Source organism: Bos indicus x Bos taurus, chromosome 5 (assembly GCF_003369695.1).
Source record: "Bos indicus x Bos taurus breed Angus x Brahman F1 hybrid chromosome 5, Bos_hybrid_MaternalHap_v2.0, whole genome shotgun sequence".
In the NCBI taxonomy this organism is placed as follows: Eukaryota; Metazoa; Chordata; class Mammalia; order Artiodactyla; family Bovidae; genus Bos; species Bos indicus x Bos taurus.
The window spans coordinates 30,535,307-30,550,530 of NC_040080.1; positions in this window are offsets into that span (position 1 = coordinate 30,535,307).

Below are 15,224 nucleotides of genomic sequence, written 5' to 3' on the forward strand. Positions count from 1 at the left end.
GGTATTAAAAATTACATAGCAGATTCTTTGCCAGGCACTATGCATGCAAAGCTGTAGTAATCGTTATCTACAATGATAATTCTTGAATGGGATAAATCTTTAAAAAATACTTTGCCATATCCATTTCTATGTTTTTATTTGCTAAAATTTGTGCTTAATTACTGCTTTTGTATATATTATTTCAATTTTATTTCTGGATGCAATTATGTAAAAGAGATTTGTTTAGGATTTGATCTGTGGTGAATCCCTTTTAGCAAGATGACAGCATAATGAGAGAAGGTTAAGTACTCAAGGCAGTGTGCAGCTGTGGATCACTAAAGATTAGTACAGGAAGGAAACCCAGGATATAGAAGCCATCTGGCCAGAGGGAATTGAGCAAATCCTCCCTAGGAAATAGAGCTTTTGTTAACTTTAGTTACAACTCAGAACAGAAATGTTTGAAACTCTCTTAATAAAATGAGTGATTCAAGATTCCAGAGAAGAATATCCTGCAGTGATGTCTTCAGATGTAATGGTCATGGCCCTCTTCCCAGATATCTCTAGCTAAAATAAAAAGGAGCTCTAGTTACATAGCTCACTGCTCTGACACATTTCATCATCATGCAGATGATGAGCACATTTTTATCTAGATGAAGACATTCCGAAAAAGGAAATTATAACCCAAGCATTTACGGCACAGTTGGCTTTTTTGTTGTTCATTGTAAACTTACAAGGCTTTAGTGACTGCTTAGACATTCATTTATATTTCTTTTGCTCTTCAATCTGGCTTTTCATCCAAGGTCCCTCTTTGCTTGTACTTTCCCCAGGCTGGTCCAAGTTTGGAACTGACTTTCTCATTAATACTTGCTGTAAAAAATAGATGGCTATCAGAGAAATGATAAAATTCATACTTTCCATTGTATAGATTTTAGCTCAATCTTTTAATTACAGCTAAAAATGTAATCTGATTTGGTTTCTAATTTGAAGTCTTAAGGCTTCTTGATTCCAAGAATACTATACTTTTTTCATTCAACAGATAATTCACTGAGTGCCTCCATGAATGAGACTTTGTTCTAGATACTGGGAGATATAGCGGTGGACAAAAAAAAAAAAAAAAGAATAAAAAAACACTGCTGCCATGGATCTTCCACAGTAAATATGTATATCTGTACCTTTACGTGAAAATATTTTTAATAAAAATCTGTTTTTCAATGGAACACACCAGAATGAAAACACACAAACACACCTTATATGTTAAGGGGAAACCAGTGGTCCCTTAATTGGAAGTTTAGAAAGGTACCAGTTTTTAAAAAAGGATGACCAGGGTATGCATCCCTGGGAAATTGATATTTGAACAAAAACCTGAAGGAGGTGCCCCATGTCACAGAATGCTATCATGTGACAGGACCAGATTGGACCAACAGCTCATTTTAACAGATGTATAGATAGAATCTTGCCAGCAGCACACAGCTTTTTGATGTACTTGCATATGGTCCTTGGAGAAGTGGAAGCCTTACCAGGAGTGGGAGGGTCAAAAATCAGTTGTTTGATCTAAACCATCTATGCTCTCACTTTAAACTGCAAGTCGCTCAGTCGTGTCCAACTCTTTGCAACGCCATGGACTATACGGTCCATGGAATTCTCCAGGTCAGAATACTGGAGTGGGTAGCCATTCCCTTCTCCAGGGGATCTTCCCAACCCAGGGATCAAATCTAGGTCTCCCGCATTGCAGGCAGATTCTTTACCAGCTGAGTTACCAGGGAGGCCAAGAATACTGGAGTGGGTAGCCTATCCCTTCTCCGGAGGATCTTCCCCATCCAGGATTCGAACCCGGGTCTCCTGCATTGCAGGCGGAAGTATATAGACACAATTGTGGTTAGTCATTGAGAATCCTGGGGAAACTGGCAAGTTTTTAAAAATAGATGTTTAACCATTTTACTTTGGTTCACAATATAATCAGAAATCAATGTTAGAAATTTTAGAAAAGAAGTTAGGCTAAATCTCTCAGTGAATATTAAGTGAAGATGTAGTAAGAAACAATGGAGAGACTTCCCTGGTGGTCCAGTGGTTAAGACTATGCCTTCCAGTACAGGGGCTGTGGGTTGGATCCCTGGTCAGGGAGCTGAGATCCCACATACCTTGTGGCTAAAAACTGAAACATAAAACAGAAGCAATATTGGAACAAATTCAGGGAAAGACTTTAAAAATGGTCCACGTCAGGAAAAAAAAAAGAAAGAAACGATAGAAAGGAGATGGACCAAGCATGAGAGGGGAGGTACAGGAAAGAGATGATTTGGAAACAAGGAAAGGGAATTTATCGAACGTGGAAGTCTTCTATGGTGGCTCAGCGGTAAAGAATCTGCCGGCAATGCAGGAGACTTGGATTTGATTCCTGGGTGGGGAAGACCCCTGGAGTATAAATGACACTCCATTCCAGTATTCTTGCCTGGAAGATTCCATGGACAGAGGTGACTGGTAGGGTACAGTCCATGCGGTCACCAAGAGTCAGACACAACTTAGTGACTAATCAACGGCAACAACAAATTGAACATGGAAGAGGAAAATGGTGGATCCAAGTCAAAGCCCTCGTTTAACTACGTATAATATTTAATAATAAATTAAGTCAACATATGAAAATATTCTATGAGGTAGGTTATTTCACTGATGACAGAAGAGTTTTATTTAAAAAAAAAATTCCTGGTAGACAAAGAGTAGTTTAGAATATGCTTCACATAACACCACAGCAGAAAAATCACCAAGAATGTCATGTAGAAAAGGAAATAAATTCTTAAATGAAGTTTAGGGAGTGGAAAATAGTAGTATTCTTTCAACATAATCCACACCTTCATTAGACATCACCAATTAAATGTACTCTGTTAATGGAATGAGTGTAATATAGTTGACTTCTCTAATACAGAATCTGAGCAAATCTATTCCAACATACTCAGACACATACAATTGTGAGTTGGTAACATATTCACATAGTTAGAACATCATAAAAATATAAAAATGTACCTGGAATGAAGTTTCTATCCCACTCTTGTAGCATATATTATATGCTCTTTTGCACCTTATAGCTCTTGTCATATTAACCCATTTATAAAGTACTTCATCTATTCTTTTTCACTTTTTAGCAATTGAAAAGTATGCCATGTGTGGATATACCATGATTTCTGTAAACATCCCTCTACTAATAGAAATTTACGTTTTTTTTCTATATTTTTACTATTATAAATAATGCCATAATGAGTAATCATGTACATATGCACTTTCACATGTGTGAAGCTAAACACATGATATCCTTTGTCTAGAATAAAGTCCTAGGAATAGAATTATCTTGCCAGAGTATATCAGTTCAGTTCAGTCACTCAGTCATGTCCAACTCTTTGAGATACTGTGGACTGTAGCATTCCAGGCTTCCTGTCTGTCACCAACTCCTGGAGCTTGCTATATACATTTTAATTATGATAAATGCCACCAAATAGCATCTCTAGAGGTTAAAAGTTTTCAATATTTATGAGAATTTCTATTTCCCTAAAGCCCTGCCAGCACGATGTACTCTGTTTTAGCCTATCACATAGAAGCAAATTTTGTTTCACTGTTATTTGAATGAGTTTCTCTTAATGCAACCCTATTTGGGTATCTTTTCATATTATTGAGAGATATTTGTATTTCATTTGGGGAGAGCCCTGTTTTCATGTCATTTGCCATTTTGCCATAGGGAGAATTGCCTATGGTCTGTGATATGTTATTAATACATTTTTCCCATGTGTGTAATTTGACTACTTTTGCTTTGCTTTTGCCACTCTTGAAAGCTTTTTAATTCAATTTTATTTTATGGCTTCTGAACTTTATGTCATAGAGAGAAAGGTGTTCCACTCTGAGGCAAGTCAATTCTCCATGTTTTCTTTTCTACTAGCCTTTTTAAAAATTACACACACATACACAGAATGTCTGTCTCTTTATATCCTGTATTTATTGATTTGTAATCTACCTAGGAATGAACCTTATTTTTTCTTATTCCATGTGTTTCCCAGCTGTTAAAACAGAATTCAGAGAAAAGTTAATCTTTTCTGAGAAAAGATGCCCCCATATTCTTAGGTTAAGCTTTTGGACATTTAGGGGTCTATTTGTGCCCTTTTGATTCTGAACTTTTGTTTTTTATGTTACTCATAGGTTAATACTGCTTTCTTTTAACTACTGAGACACTGGAGCATATTTTACCACCTAATTGCCCTCTCAGATGTTATAAAGTCTGCTGTCTATAAATTGCTTCAGCCACTTTGAAAACAACTTTTAAAACACAAAATTAATGATGTGCCTATTCCATAAGACAGTAATACATTTCCTAAGTTTATATCTTAGAGCCATGGTTTGTAAACTGTTATACAACAGAATCTGATAGAGTGCCTGAAGAACTATGGACAGAGGTTTGTAACATTGTACAGGAGGTGGTGATTAAAACCATCCCCAAGAAAAAGAAATGCAAAAAAGGCAAAATGGTTGTCTAAGGAAGCCTTACAAATAGCTGAGAAAATAAGACATGCAAAAGGCAAAGGAGAAAAGAAAAGATATACCCATCTGAATGCAGAGTTTCAAAGAATACTAAGGAGAGATAAGAAAGCCTTCCTCAGTGATCAATGCAAAGAAACAGAGGAAAACAATAGAATGAGAAAGACCAGAGATCTCTTCAAAGAAAATTAGAGATACCAAAGGGACATTGCATTTGAAGACAGGCACAATAAAGGACAGAAATGGTAAGAACCTAACAGAAGCAGAAGATATTAAGAAGAGGTGGCAAGAATACACAGAAGAACTATTTATTTAATGATCCAAGTAACCATGTAGGTGTGATCTCTCACCTAGAGCCAGACATCCCGGAATGTGAGGTCAAGTGGGCCTTAGGAAGCATATCTACAAGCAAAGCTAGTGGAGGTGATGGAATTCCAGCTGAGGTATTTCAAATCCTAAAAGATGATGCTGTGAAAGTGCTATACTCAATATGCCAGTAAATTTGGAAAACGCAGCAGTGGCCACAGGACTGGAAAAGGTCAGTTTTCATTTCAATCCCAAAGAAAGACAATGCCAAAGAATGCTCAAACTACCGCACAGTTGCAGTCATCTCACATGGTAGCAAAGTAATGCTCAAAATTCTCCAAGCTAGGCTTCAACAGTATATGAACTGAGAACTTCCAGATGTTCAAGCTGGAGTTAGAAAAGGCAGGGGAACTAGAGATCAAATTGGAAATATGTGTTGGATAGTCAAAAAAGCAAGAGAGTTCCAGAAAAACATCTACTTTTGATTTATTGATTACCCCAAATCCATTGACTGTGTGGGTCACAACAAACTGTGGGAAATTCTTAAAGAGATGGGAATATCAGGCCACCTGATGTGCCTCCAGAGAAATCTGTATGCAGGTCAAGAAGCAATAGTTAGAACCGGACATGGAACAATGGACTAATTCCAAATAGGGAAACAAGTACATCAAGGCTGTATATTGTCACCCTGTTTATTTAACTTATATGCAGAGTACATCATGAGTAATGCTGGGCTGGATGAAGCATAAGCTGAAATCAAGATTGCCAGGAGAAATATCAATAAACTCATTTATGCAGATGACACTACCCTTATGGCAAAAAGCAAAGAGGAACTAAAGAACCTCTTGATGAAAGTGAAAGAGGAGAGTAAAAAAAGCTGGCTTAAAACTCAACATTCAAAAAATGAAGATCATGACATCCGATCTCATCAGTTTAGTTCAGTCACTCAGTCCAACTCTTTGCAACACCATGGACTGCAGCATGCCATGCTTCCCTGCCCTTCACCAACTCCCAGAGCTTACTCAAACTCATGTCCATCGAGTCAGTGATGCCATCCAATCATCTCATCCTCTGTTGTCCCCTCCTTCATTCCCTTCGATCTTTCCCAGCACCAGGGTCTTTTCAAATGAGTCAGCTCTTCACATTAGGTGGCCAAAGTATGGGAGTTTCTGCTTCAGCATCAGTCCTTCCAATGAATATTCAGGACTGATTTCCTTTAGGATGGACTGGTTGGATCTCCTTGCCGTCCAAGGGACTCTCAAGAGTCTTCTCCGACACCACAGTTCAAAAGCATCAATTTTTCGGCACTCCGCTTTCATTATAGTCCAACTCTCATATCCATCCATGACTCTGGAAAAACCATAGCTTTGACTAGATGGACTTTTGTTAGCACAAAGTAATGTCTCTGCTTTTTAATATGCTGTTTAGGTTGGTCATAGCTTTTCTTCCTAGGAGCAAGCGTCTTTTAATTTCATGGCTGCAGTCACCATCTACAGTGATTTTGGAGCCCAAGAAAATAAAATCTCTCAGTGTTTCCATTATTTCCCCATCTGTTTGCCATGAAGTGATGGGACCGGATGCTATGATCTTAGTTTTCTGAATGTGGAGTTTTAAGCCAACTTTATCACTCTCCTCTTTCACTTTCATCAAGAGGCTCTTTAAGTTTTTCTTCATGTTCTACCATAAGGGTGGTGTCATCTGCATATCTGAGGTTATTGATATTTCTCCCAGAAATCTTGATTCCAGCTTGTGCTTCATCCAGCCCAGCATCTCATATGATGTATTCTGCATAGAAGGTAAATAAGGAGGGTGACAATATACAGCCTTTCTCCTTTTCCATACAATATACAGTACTCCTTTCCTGATTTGGAACCATTCTGTAGTTCCATGTCCAATTGTAACTGTTGCTTCTTTACTTGCTTACAGATATCTCAGGAGGCAGATCAGGTGGTCTGGTATTCCCATCTCTTGAAGAATTTTCAGTAGTTTGTTGTGATCCACACAGTCAAAAGCTTTGGTGTAATCAATAAAGTTGAGGACAAATAGATGGGGAAGCAATGAAAACAGTGACAGACTTTATTTTCTTGGATTTCATAATCACTGCAGATGGTAACTGCAGCCATGAAATTAAAAGACACTTTCTCCTTGGAAGAAAAACTGTGACAAAACTAGGCAGCATATTAAAAATCAAAGACATTACTTTACCAACACAGGTCCAATGTAGCCAAAGCTATGGTTTTTCCAGTAGTCATGTATGGATGTGAGAGTTGGACCATAAAGAAAGCTAAGCAGTGAAGAATGAATGCTTTTGAACTGTGGTGTTGGAGAAGACTCTTGAGAGTCCCTTGGACTGCAAGGAAATCAAACCAGTTAATTCTAAAGGAAATCAATCCTGAATATTCATTGGAAGGATGGATTCTGAAGCTAAAGCTCCAATACTTTGGCCACCTAATATGAAGATCTGACTCATTAGAATTTTATTTCATTAGAAAAGACCTTGATGCTGGAAAAAGATTGAAAGCAGGAGCAGTAGAGGATGAGAGAGAAAGAGAGGTTGGATGGTATCACCGACTCAATGGACATGGGTTTGAGCAAGCTCTGAGTTGGTGATAGATAGGGAAGCCTGGCATGTTGCAGTCCATGGGGTCACAAAGAGTCGGACATGACTGAGCCATTGAACTGAACTGATACAACAGAATCACCTGCAGAGCTTCTTAAAATAGATGGCTACACTCCATCCCCTAGAACATCTGATTCCCTGAAGGTAGGACCTGGGAATTTGCTTTCCTGACAAGTTCATATGTAATGCCAGTCTGCTGGTCTAGGAGAATACTTTGAGTATCACTACTCTGAAAGCCCTGCCAATGTGCAGAAAAAAGCTTGTAAAAGAATGTTTCAGCACTGTTTGTAGTTAAGAATTGGTAAGACCTTAAAGGTACTTCACAGAAGAATGATTAAATACACTGTTTTCTTCCTACAATGGGATTCTCTATAGCTGTTAAAATGGCGCAGACAGATGAGAAAAGACATAAGGTCCTCAGGAAAAACAGTGTGTCTCAGAAGGAATTTTACTATATGACATATTAAATGTTAAAATATGGATAAATAATACTGTATTATTTATGCATGTGTGCATACTCAGTCTCTAAGTCATGTCTGACTCCTTGTGGCCCCATAGGCTGTAGCCCACCAGGTTCCTCTGTCCATGGAATTTCCCAGGCAGGAATCCTGAAGTTGATTGCCATTTCCTTCTCCAGGGGATCTTCATGACCTGGTAATCAGACCCACGTCTCCTGCATTGGCAGGCAAATTCTTTACCACTGAGCCACCAGGGAAGCCGATGTTATTTATCCATGAATACATATCAAAAGTATAAAAGCATCATCTGAGAATCATAAGCACTAAATTCAGGATGGTAATTACTGAGGGCAGAGGTAGTGCTTTGGGTAACTAAATGTTACTGAGAAGAGGAGCACAGAGAAATTTTAACAAAGCATAGAAATGTTAATTTTCAGAATAGGGATTATACCAATTCACTGGTCAAGTTTAATGTTTTAGACGGGGTAATGGGTATGAGCACTCATTACATTGTTTTCTCTGATTTAGTTGAATGTCTGAACTATTTCATAAATAGAAATTAATAAATTAAAAAATATATGACTGTAACAAACTGCCTCTTTTGAGGTATAACTGTCCTTAAAATGTCCAACTTTGAAAGCAGATAAAAAAGATGAAGGAAGATCATATGATTTGAACCCATATGTTGACAGTTGATTCCTTGGTGGTGAAACTTAGCTGCAGCCTGAGAAATTATGAAGCTCTTTAGAAATTTGTTCTTTCTACCTAAATCTAGATGCATTATAATAGATTTATAACCTAAAGTATACATGACCCCAATATGGGTTGTATACTCTGTGTGTGCCTGCAAAGTCTTCAGGTATGTCTGAGTCTTCACGACCCTATGGGCTGTAGCCTACCAGGCTCCTCTGTCCATGGGGATTCTCTAGGCAAGAGTACTGGAGTGAGTTGCTATTCCCTTGTCCAGGGGATCTTCTCAATGCAGGGGTCAAACCTGAGTCTACTGTGTCTCCTGCACTGCAGGCAGATCCTTTACCACTGAGCCACTGGGGAAGCCCATGTTATTTATTTATGAATACTACACCCAGTATTATTATAAACATTAAGTAAGGTAAGGTCACACGAAAATCAGGATTCCCAGTTCCTCTGAAAATACCAGAAGGTCTGGCATCATAGGGTTAGCATTCCCTCATAGGAACAATTGTCTGGAGCCCAGCACCAGCTACCCCTTTTCAATATAAAATGTGTTCTCCGGGTTTCCACAGATCTCACCTGATTCACTGACCTATGACTATTTAAGTGACTCATCTAGCTCCTATTAGCATTGGAATGTGCAGTCTATGATTACAACATAGTCTATAGAAAGTAAAATTCACTTTCTGGAGCTGTGTTAAGAATTTATTTATGTGTGCGGTTGGGCTTCCCCAGTTCAGTTCAGGCACTCAGTCATGTCCGACTCTTTGTGACCCTATGAACCGCAGCATGCCAGGCCTCTCTGTCCATCACCAACTCCCGGAGTCCACCCAAACCCATGTCCATTGAGTTCATGATGGCATCCAACCATCTCATCCTCTGTCATCCCCTTTTCCTCCTGCCCTAAATCTTTCCCAGCATCAGGGTCTTTTCCAATGCATCAGCTCTTTTCATCAGGTGGGCAAAGTATTAGAGTTTCAGCTTCAACATCAGTCCTTCCAATGAACACTCAGGACTTATCTGCTTTAGGATGGACTGGTTGGATCTCCTTGAAGTCCAAGGGACTCTCAAGAGTCTTCTCCAGCACCACAGTTCAAAAGCATCAATTCTTCAGCACTCAGCTTTCTTTATAGTCTAACTCTCACATCAATACATGACCACTGGAAAAACCATAGCCTTGACTAGATGAACCTTGGTTGGCAAAGTAATATCTCTGCTTTTCAATATGCAGCCTAGGTTGGTATAACTTTCCTTCCAAGGAGTAAGTGTCTTTTAATTTCATGGTTGCAATCACCATCTGCAGTGATTTTGGAGCCCAGAAAAATAAGGTCAGCCACTGTTTCCACTGGTTCCCCATCTATTTCCCATGAAGTGATGGGACTGGATGCCATGATCTTAGTTTTCTGAATGTTGAGCTTTAAGCCAACTTTTTCACTCTCCTCTTTCACCTTCATCAAGATGCTCTTTAGTTCCTCTTCACTTTCTGCCATAAGGGTGGTGTCATCTGCATTTCTGAGGTTATTGATATTTCTCCCTGCAGTCTTCATTCCAGCTTATGCTTCTTCCAGTCCAGCATTTTTCATGATGTACTCTGCATATAAGTTAAATAAGCAGAGTGACAATATACATTCTTGATGTACTACTTTTCCTGTTTGGAACCACTCTGTTGTTCCATGTCTAGTTCTAACTGTTGCTTCCTGACCTGCATACAAATTTCTCAAGAGGCAGGTCAGGTGGTCTGGTATTCTCATCTCTTTCAGAATTGTCCACAGTTTATTGTGATCCACACAGTCAAAGGCTTTGGCATAGTCAATAAAGCAGAAATAGATGTTTTTCTGGAACTCTCTTGCTTTTTACATGATCCAGTGGATGTTGGCAATTTGATCTCTGGTTCCTCTGCCTTTTCTAAAACCAGCTTGAACATCAGGAAGTTCATGGTTCACATATTGCTGAAGCCTAGCTTGGAGAATTTTGAGCATTTCTTTTCTAGTGTGTGAGATGAGTGCAATGGTGCGGTAGTTTGAGCATTGTTTGGCATTGCCTTTCTTTAGAATTGGAATGAAAACTGACCTTTTCCAGTCCTGTGGCCACTGCTGAGTTTTCCAAATTTGCTGGCATATTGAGTGCAGCACTTTCACAGCATCATCTTTCAGGATTTGAAATAGCTCAACTGGAATTCCATCACCTCCACTAGCTTTGTTCATAGGGATGCTTTCTAAGGCTCACTTGACTTCATATTCCAGGATGTCTGGCTCTAGGTGAATAATCACACTGCCATGATTATCTGGGTCATAAAGATCTTTTTTGTACAGTTCTGTGTATTCTTGCCACCTCTTCTTAATATCTTCTGTTTCTGTTAAGTCCCTACCATTTCTGTCCTTTATAGAGCCCATCTTTGCGTGAAATGTTCCCTTTGTATCTCTAATTTTCTTGAAAAGGTCTCTAGTCTTTCCCATTCTATTGTTTTCCTCTATTTCTTTGCATTGATCACTGAGGAAGGCTTTATTATCTCTCCTTGCTATTCTTTGGAACTCTGCATTCAAATGGGTATATCTTTCGTTTCCTCCTTTGCTTTTCGCTTCCCTTCTTTTTACAGCTATTTGTAAGGACTTCTCAGACAGCCATTTTGCTTTTTTGCATTTCTTTTTCTTGGGGAATGGTCTTGATCCCTGTCATCTGTACAATGTCATGAACCTCCGTCCATAGTTCATCAGGCACTCTGTCTATCAGATCTAGTCTCTTAAATCTATTTCTCACTTCCACTGTATAGTCATAAGGGATTTGATTTAGGTCATACCTGAATGATCTAGTGGTTTTCTCCAGTTTCTTCCATTTAAATCTGAATTTGGCAATAAGGAGTTCATGATCTGAGCCACAGTCAGCTCCCAGTCTTGTTTTTGCTGACTGTATAGAGCTTCTCCATCTTTGGCTGTGAAGAATATAATCAACCTGATTTCAATGCCATCCTTCTGGTGACGTCCATGTGTAGAGTCTTCTCTTGTGTTGTTGGAAGAGGGTATTTGCTATGACCAGTGTGTTCTCTTGGGAAAACTCTATTAGCCTTTGCCTTACTTCATTCTGTATTCCAAGGCCAAATTAGCCTGTTACCCCAGGTGTTTCTTGACTTCCTACTTTTGCATTCCAGTCCCCTATAATGAAAAGGACATCTTTTTTGTGTGTTAGTTCTAAAAGATCTTGTAGGTCTTTGTAGAACTGTTCAACTTCAGCTTCTTCAGCTTTGCTGGTCTGGGCATAGACTTGGATTACCGTGATATTGAATGGTTTGCCTTGGAAATGAACAGAGATCATTCTGTCGTTTTTGAGATTGCATCCAAGTACTGCGTTTTGGACTCTTTTGTTGACTATGATGGCTACTCCATTTCTTCTAAGGGATTCCTGCCAACAGTATTAGATATAATGGTCTTCTGAGTTAAATTCACCCATTCCAGTCCATCTTAGTTCACTGATTCCTAGAATGTTGATGTTCACTCTTGTCATCTCCTGTTTGACCACTTCCAGTTTACTTTGATTCATGGACCTAACATTCCAGGTTCCTATGCAATAATGCTCTTTCCAACATCTAACCTTGTTTCTGTCACCAGTACCATCCACAACTGGGTGTTGTTTTTGCTTTGGCTCCATCCCTTCATTCTTTCTGGAGTTATTTCTCCACTGATCTCCAGTAGCATATTGAGCACCTACCGACCTGAGGAGTTCATCTTTCAGTGTCCTATGTTTTTGCCTTTTCATTCTGTTCATGGGGTTCTCAAGGCAAGTGTGTGTGTGTGTGTGTGTGTGTGTGTGTGTGTGTATATATATATATATATATATATATATATATATATATATATATAAAATTTCTCAGTACTTGAATAGACACAAAGGCTCAGGACTTTCCTGAAGCAGAAAGGCATGCAGGGCAAAATGATAAGGTGGAAGGAAGAAAACAATCCATACTAGAGCATACCTGGGATTCCCTGGTAGCTCAAACAGTAAAGAATCTGCCTGCAATGGGGGAGACCCAAGTTCAACCCCTAGGTCAGCAAGATCCCCTGGAGGAGGAAATGGCATCCCACTCCAGTATTCTTGCTTGGAAAATCCCATGGACAGAGGAGCCTGGCAGGCTACAGTCCAAGGGGTGGCAAAGAGTCGGACTCGACTAAGTGACTTCACTCACTCAGCTAGAGCATACCACAGTGATAAAGAAGGCAATACAATAAAAGACTTACTCAGGAAGGTCAATAAGACACATGGGGAAGGCCTTTGTCTGCCAGCAGTCTGGCCTTTAGGATTTTGCAAAACGTCTAACTGAGGGGGTAGGGAGTCCTCTACCAAAGTAACTTGAGTTTTATTTGGAACAATTCTAAATTTTGCCTCACTTCTGTTTGTTCTGTTGACAGTGTCCTATACTTCTTACCATCTTCATTCTGCCTGTTTCTTTGCCACCTTTGATTTTGATTCTTTTCAAAAGTGTTGCATATGTTAAGCCCAAGCTCCTAATTTATCCCTCTCCCCGTTCCCCTTTGGTAACCGTAAGTTTGTTTTCTGTATATAGAAACATACCCACACTCAGGTTCTTCGTTGTGTCATACGGGATTTGTTGACATTCACTGTGTCATATGCCATTTGTTGTAGTGAACACACTCAGTAGTTGTGGTGTATGTGGGCTTAGTTGCACCCTGGCATGTGGAACCTTAGTTCCCAGACCCGGGACCAACCCCACGTCCCCTGCCTTGGAAGGCAGATTCTTAACCACTAGACCACCAGGGAAGTCATATACATACTACTATATGAAAATACGACTTCTCTGGTGGCTCAGATGGTAAAGCGTCTGCCTACAATATGGGAGAACCTGGTTCGATTCCTGGGTTGGGAAGATCCTCTGGAGAAGGAAATGACAACGCACTCCAGTACTCTTACCTGGAAAATCCCATTGATGGAGGGGTGTGGTAGTCTACAGTCCATGGGGTCGCAGAGTCGGACACGACTGAGCGACTTCACTTCACTTTATATATAAAATAGATAACCAACAAGGACCTACTGTATGTATAGCACAGGGAACTATACTAAATATTTTATAATGATCTAAATGGAAAAAGAATCTGAACAACAATTATATATATATATATATATATATATATATATATACACACATATATATTCGTGTGTATGTATAACTGAATCATTGTGCTATACACTTGAAACTAATACAACATTGTAAATCAACTATACTTCAATTAAAAAAAAAAATCTCACAGCAAAAAAAAAAAAAAGTTTTGCAGCTTGGTTCTCTCTCTCTCTCTCTCTCTCTCTCTTTGCAGCCTTCTGATAAATATCAGGAGGAAGAGGGTCATGTGGGACCAGTTTCGCGTGGCTGGCCACGACTGCCATCAATGATAAGCACACTTTCCAGCACACCGTAGCATCATACAGGCCAATGACAGTATTGTTTTCTTCCTAGCTTTGGCCAGTTTTGAGCTTCACGTCTTTGCTAAACGTTTGCCGCCTACGTAAAATGCCCTCCTTTCTCTTCTGCTGCTGCTGCTGCTAAGTCACTTCAGCCATGTCTGACTCTGTGAAACCCCATAGACGACAGCCCACCAGGCTCCCCTGTCCCTGGGATTGTCCAGGCAAGAACACTGGAGTGGGTTGCCATTTCCTTCTTCAATGTATGAAAGTGAAAAGTGAATGTGAAGTTGCTCAGTTGTGTCCGACCCTTCGTGACCCCATGGACTGCAGCCTACCAGGCTCCTCTGTCCATGGGATTTTCCAGGCGAGAGTACTAGGGTGGGTTGCCATTGCCTTCTAACACAATCCAAATTCTACTCAACTTTCAAGGCTTAATTCAACTCTGAATTCACTTGTAATAGTGCATATGCATTGACTATAAACACATTAATTACTACTCATTTCTCCCATAGTTATTTAAATGCCCTGTAAATTTGGAAGGAACCTGTGCTCTCTTATACTGTAAGTTGTTTGCCTTCTTTCTCCTTTGGTAACCATAGGTTTGTTGTCTATGTCTGTGAGTCTATTTATATTTTGTATGTAAGTTTTTATGTGCATGTGTTTATATATATATATATATATATATATAAAGATGCCACATATAATCAATATCATATGATATTTGTCTTTCTCTGTCTGGTTTACTTTACTTAGTATAATAATTTCTAAGTCTATCTGTGTTGCTACAGTACAACCCAGTCCTGTCTACCTTTTAGCTCTACTAATCTTCAACTTAACATCTACCTTTAAACTCTAGCCTTGTTGAACTTCTCTGCCTGTATCTAATATACCATGGGTTATTACTACCATGCCTGTGCATTTGCTGTGTACCTGATCCCACACTACCTACCCCCTCTTTCTACAGCAAATAGACCAGCTAGCTTCCTCTAGATGGTGAGATTCCAAGGAATCTTATTCATATTTGTATACTCACAGAGCAGCAGTCTGGGAATGAGAGGAAGATGTATCTGTTTAGGAATTATCACCAGAATAGTTAAGAGCAGTAGAATGAGCAACTGGTGATATCTCATATATTTGAAATCTGGAGATAGAGAAGCTTTCAGGAAAAATGGAGTGGTCAATAGAGGTAAGAGCTCAACAACTGTCAAAAAATGAGAAGAGAGAAAAGACCTTTGAGTTTGACATGA